This window comes from Tenrec ecaudatus, chromosome 12, assembly GCF_050624435.1.
Source record: "Tenrec ecaudatus isolate mTenEca1 chromosome 12, mTenEca1.hap1, whole genome shotgun sequence".
In the NCBI taxonomy this organism is placed as follows: Eukaryota; Metazoa; Chordata; class Mammalia; order Afrosoricida; family Tenrecidae; genus Tenrec; species Tenrec ecaudatus.
In genome coordinates this window covers 22,733,857-22,740,247 of record NC_134541.1, presented here as the reverse complement: position 1 = coordinate 22,740,247, position 6,391 = coordinate 22,733,857, and the positions used below count along the sequence as shown (strand labels likewise).

General features: G+C 45.7%; 1 pseudogene; it reads left to right on the top strand.

The window, feature by feature from the left end:
- The first annotated feature begins 691 nt into the window (after window positions 1-691).
- LOC142422331 (steroid hormone receptor ERR2-like) lies at window positions 692-4,416 on the top strand (annotated as a pseudogene).
- The last annotated feature ends 1,975 nt before the right edge of the window (window positions 4,417-6,391 follow it).

The window sequence follows — 6,391 nt, the reverse complement described above, 5'->3', positions numbered from 1 at the left end:
GAATGAGGACATTTTAGAAGAACTTGCCCAAAAAGTTCTAAGGTTTTTGCTGCTTCAAAATAAACTCCCTTGCTCTTAAAATCAGAATACCTGCTTGACTTCATTCCTCTTTGAAGTCTCCTTTAATCAAAACAGTTCTAGAAGAGTTGTTTCTACGATCTGCTCAGCCTCAAGATAAGGTCAAGCATTAATTAATGTTGAATTACCAAAGAATTCCTATGGAAACGCATATGACATCTACATTATAACCATAATTAGCTAATTAACCAATCAGTTATAATGATAAATGTTATCCTAATGAATATATGGCGAGTGGCTATTACTTCCTAGAATTTCCAAAGTCAATGCATTAATCACAGCTGAATCTATGGCACAATGTAGGTGCCTAATTGTCTTTCTGACCCTGGGCATGATGGAGTAACGTCTCTCCTTTAAACTTGTGTAAAGTTTATCAAGCGTTTTGACACACAAGGTCTTATATTTTCCTCCACATCAAACTTCGGAAGCACAAAAAGGGAAATGATTTTGCTTGTTGTTCCTATGGTGGGTCTTTCCCATTTCACAGGGAGTTTGAAACCCCCAGATGCCTACAGAGAACATGGGTCCTTTTGCTTCTGTAAACATTTACAGCCTTGGCAACTCCCCTGGGTAATTGGGCTCTGTCCTACAGGGTCACGCTGAGTTGATGACAATGGGTGACAATGGGAGCCAGATTAGGTGATTTCCCCCTAATTACTCATGTTTGCACTTTCAAGAGGGTCTCCTAATAATCTTACTGTTGTTTGGAATTCAGGACATCAATAGTTAGACTAAATGTTCCCTTTACTGGCCTGGGTCTCTTAAATAATCCTGTCTGGTGTTTACTTAGCAAATCAATCAGCTTGTCAGCACACCACAGATGTCAGTGAAAGCGAATAGCCATATGTCCTGAGAGAGAAGTCCTGACTCACTGAGGAGCGGAGAGACCTGGGAGCTGGTCTCCCTGTTCTTCCACACTGTGCATGTAGGAGAGTCAAGAACCATCACATTATTACTTTTGTTTTTCTAAATTTCCTCCTTCACCAATGTGATAGCATGGTGAGCGCAAGTGTGAGCACAAAAATAGCAATTGAACAAGTACACTTGCTGAATTAAACATCCCTAATTGAAAGAATAGCAAAAGTCTAGGCCAAAACTAACTGACACAACAGAACACCTCTGGGCCATTTAGAATCAGACATCCAGAATGCAAATGAGCACCAAGAGTTCTTCCTACATTACATTATTCTCTATTTGTCCCTGGTTGTGGGAAATGGAGGACTGGGAAGAGAGTCTATGTGGACAAATTCCTTATTCTCATAGTTTAAGAAGCCCGGCATGCCAGGATTCTGGGTAGAGGAGGCCTTCACACGTGTGGGTTGGAGATGAGTCCCAATCACATCCTCATCACTAAGATGAATCCCCACAACATCCTTTCACAATTGTGCTGCCTTAAAGTTACCTCTTACAAGCACATGGCTGATAGCTATCTAGCTGGCAGCTCTATCTATAGGAGCAGACATGTTGCTATAACTCTTACTGCTCAGGGGACAGTCACTCCCCCTTACTTGTCCCCAGAACTGGTGTTAGGTTACTCTTCCATTGAACTCAGACACCTTTAGGATTAGGGTACAGCCCACTTTGTTACATATGTGGTTATCTATAATCAAGGGGACTTGCATGTCCCTAGAGTATAAAAGCTGCTGTTGGGAATACAAAAAAGAGGAAAAACTTGCACTGGGCAGAGTTTTTGTAGTAAGCACTTTTTCTACGAGGGAGCATCCAGCAACTCGCTCTGAGCTAGTGTACCCCGTGGTGCAGCCTGGGAATGCTCTCTCTGATCACAGTGAATGTTTGCATAAAAGCAATGTAACCAGAGTCTTGGTTTGTGTGATGGCTGATGTAAGAGAACAGCATGTGGCTGTGAAATTTTGTTTCCTGCTCCAGAAAAATGCCCCAGAAACTGTTGTGAATGTTGAACACAACTTACAAGGACAACACTGTGAAAAAACTCAAGTGTATGAGTGGTTTTCTCATTTCAAAAATGGTGAAATGTTGACTGATGACAAACCTCATTCTGGTCGTCTGTCAACTTCCTGAAGAGACCAAAAATGTCGACTCAGTGCATTTGGAGGTTGTTCCATCAGGTCCGACTGTTAATCAAGCAATCTATTTAGAGGTTATGAAAGGATTGCGTACCAGTGTCTGACAAAAAAAGCCTGATTTGTGGCAGACTGGTCACTGTTCTTGACACCACGACAATGTACCTGCTCATACAGCCATCTGGGTACCAGTTTTTGGCAAACAACAGCATGCCTCTCCTACCCCACATACCTGACCTCACTATGTGAGACTTCTGTTTTGTTTCCATGAATGAAAAGGGACATGAAATGACAGCGATTTGACAACATTGAAGAAGTGAAGAAAAAAATGAGGGAGGTGCTCTCGGCCATCCAAACAGACAAGTTTGAAAGTGTTTCCAAGAATAGAATCACAGATTTGACAAATGGTATTCAGTGAAATGAAGAGTGTTTTCAAGGTGATAAGATTGTTTTGTAAACAAGTGTAAATACAAAGCTTTGGGGAGAATTCTGGTTATTTGGGGGTACCCCTTTGTACATTCTCTCTCTCTCTCTCTGTTCAGACCTGGTTCCTGATGTGATGGCAGAGGTGAGAACCTCCCAAATTTTGTCAGTCTCTTGATTTCTTCCCTCCAATTACACAAACGCCCCTTAGAACCCATCTGGATGTGAGGCTGGATCTCACACCTGGAGACACTGGTGGTTTTTGAATATGTGGGCACTACAATTGAAGAAGAAATCTTCTATATAGTGGGTTACCCATTGGCAGGCTCACAGAAGGGTTCGCAGTTCAAATCCCCTAGCTGATCCTCAGGAGAAAGATGAGGCTGTCTACTCCTTTGAAGATCCAAAGTCACAGAAACCCAAAGGAGTAGTTCTAATCTGCAATACAGGGTCAGTATGTGTCAGCCTCAACTCAACTGCAGTGAGGAAGGGGTAACTGTGGAACAAGTCAATTACGGAAGACCATCACCGATGACACTGGATCTAGGCTCAAGCATTAGGGAGAAGGAAGAGCGTGGCCATTCTATATCCGAGTACTAGCAGCTGTCCAGCCTCAGAAATGAGTGGGCAGGAGGTAACACTTGGTGGATGGAAACTTTGACTAGCTGCAGGCAGAGATCATTGATAACGTACACACACACACACACACACACACACACACACACACACACACACACACCTGTTTAAAGGTTTTGAAGCAGGGGGTGAACTTTTGGAGGCCCTGCTTGCTGTTTGAAGCAGATTCTGAATCAGGTGAAAGTTTCAACAAGGATCTTATAAGTGACATTAATAGTTCTACTAGAAACCCAGAAACTTGTGACCACTGGAAGAGGAGCCCCTGTCCCCCAATAAACCACAGAGAGAGGCAGCAACACCAAACCAAAAATTCCCTGCAGGTTCAGGGCCCTGGCTGGCTGTCTGTCCTGGGGGTGACTCTCATCCTCTCCTCCCCCTCTCATTGGAAAGAGGAAACACTGAGTACAGCTGTCCAGTCACCAACGAATGTGAGATCACCACACAGAGGTGCCAGTCCTACCAGGCCTGTCACTTCATGAAATGCCTCAAAGTGGGGACGCTGAAGGAAGGTGTGCGTCCTTACTGAGTACACGGGGTCTCCAGAAGTCCAAGTGGTGTCTGGACTCTGAGAGCTTCCTGTACGTGAACTTACAGCTTTCTCCGCCTGCTCCAAAGCCATTGACCAAAAGATTCTCTCATACCTTTGGGTGGCTGAGCCGGACAAACTCTATGCCACTCTTTCCCCTAGTTTATGGGGACACAAAGACCCTGAACACCCTCTGTGACCTGGCAGACAGGGTGCTTGTGGTCATCGCTGGGTGGACCAAGCACATCCCAGGTTTCTGAAACCTCACACTGAGCACCTGGATGGGGATCCTCATCCTGGGCTTCGTGTGCCGATGGGTGCCGTACGGCCACAAGCTGGTCTACACGGAGGACTACAGCATGCACCAGGGGCTGCTTGCGCTCTACCGGGCCATCCTGCAGCCAGCTCAAAGATACAAGAAGCTCAAAGAGGAGAAGAAGCAGTTTGTGGCCCTCAAGGCCCTGGCACTCAGGTTCCACAACATGGAGGACCTGGAGGCTACCCAGAAGCTACAGGACCTGCTGCAGGAGGTGCACCAGGACTATAAGCTGAGCCAACGTCACCAAGAGCCGACCCCGGCAAACGGACACTGCCGCTGCCTCTGCTTCCCCAGAAGGGGCCAAGGCTGGGCAGCACTTCCACAGCGTCAAAGGGCAGGGCCAGGTACTCATGCACAAACTCTTCCTGGAGAGTTTGGAGGCCAAGTGCTGACAGCCCACCCACAGACAAACGGATGGATGGACGGCCACCAGACTCACCCTTCAACCCGTGTCGAGGCTCTGAGCCATCCCTGGGGAAGGGCATCTTGGCTGGGCTGTATGTAATCAGACACCCGGTGCAGGGGTAAGGCATGAGGGGGTGGAGGGTAGGGACTTATCTGTAACCTGCATTTTCTTTGGTATGCCTCTCCTTTCTATGGGCAGTGCTGCGACCTGGGCCAGGGTGCACACCCTTTGGGATTAGTGGTCACTGGAGAGACAGCTGCTAACAAAACAAAACAAAAATCCCTACCCAGAAAAGGACCCGGAGAACAGGACAGGCATCTTCAGCCGTAGCACACCTGTAAATGAAGGAGCGAATCAATGTATTTTGAATTTGGATCCACTTACTCAACGATGCAAATTCTGTTGAAGGTGCGGGGAGGCTGGTTTTAGTCTCAGATGATGTAAACATGCTGGGGCGTGAATTTTACCCACCCTCCTCTCCGTGTTGTGTGGTCACCAGAAAGTTCTAAGAATACGAACCGCAAATCAACCAGATCTGTGCTCCACTTCTGTCCCTGCTGCTGATTGGGTGATTCGCCTTGGGCAGGTTAACTTTTGGGACATCAATTCTTTGTCTATAAAGAAAGCGTGATGATAATTATTTGACATGACTATTTAAGGCTTAAGAAATATGATGTGTAGAGTGTGCAGAAACATGACTAGCAATCAATAAGTGTCCCAGTCTGGACGGCCACGGCAGAGAGCCGGAGAGGAAGCACCCGTGCTGATGTCTGGTTGGGCAGTGAGAGGGTGGGTGGGCAGTAGGCGTGTGTCGAGGATGGATGGAGAGTACATCCTTACTTTTGTAAAGACCCAGAGCCACTCATTCAAGAACTTAGTTGGCCAGGTCCCTCCTTCCTGCTGCCATTCCATTCATTAACCAGTTTGCCCACCATGACCTCGGAAATGTCCAGCTTTGAAGTGGTGGAAGTGAGACAGCTGTGTTCTACAGGAATCCCCCAGCCCAGGTTGACCCTGGGAACATCTGTCACGGAATCAATGTGCTGCATGATTCCCACTTCAGATATCTTGTTTTTGTCTGATGCCTGGTTTTGATTAAAGGCATATGCCGTGTTCAAAGGCCCTTGCTCAGCTCAGCCTCTACATGCCCTTATGTAATTAGTTTGTTTAAACTGTGTCTCTGATTAAGTCAGGTCTTGACTGGGGCCCTAAGTACAAGAGTGTAATGGGATATACCTATTAAACAGATGTTGGACCTTAATGGATGTGTTTTGAGAAATCAATTGGAATTAAACTTTCAATAACTACTGTAGAACAAGAAATTGTATCTCCTTACATTAAGTAAAGCAATGTGGCTTCTTATGGTTTCTGCAGAGCAGTGAATTTCCCAGGCATGCCGTGTATCAGAATCAATGAGAGGAGGTTTATGATTTACATTTCCGGGTCACCACTCACCAGATATTTTGATTCCGTGATCTTGGTTGAAACATAGGCATCTCAGTTCTTTTTAAAATTTAAATCATTTTATTGGGGATTCATAGTGCTTATCACAATCCATACACCCATCCATTATGTCAAGCACATTTGTACATCTATTGCCATCATCATTTTCAAAATATTTTCTTTTTACTTGAACCCTTGGTATCAGCTCCTCATTTTCCCCTCCCTCCCACCCTCCATCCCTCATAAACCCTTAATAATTTATAAATTATTATTATTTTTATGTCTTACACCAACCACTGTCTCCCTTCACCCACTTTTCTATTGTTTCTCCCCCCAGGGGGTGGGGGTTACATGTTGATCATTGTTATAGGTTCCCTCTTGGTCCCCCCATCTTCCCCTTACCCTCCTGGTATTGCTGCTCTCATTATTGGTCCTGAGAGGTTTATCTGTCCTGAATTCCCTGTATTGCGAGCTCCTATCTGTACCCGTGTACGTGCACTTGTCTAGCCAGATTTGTA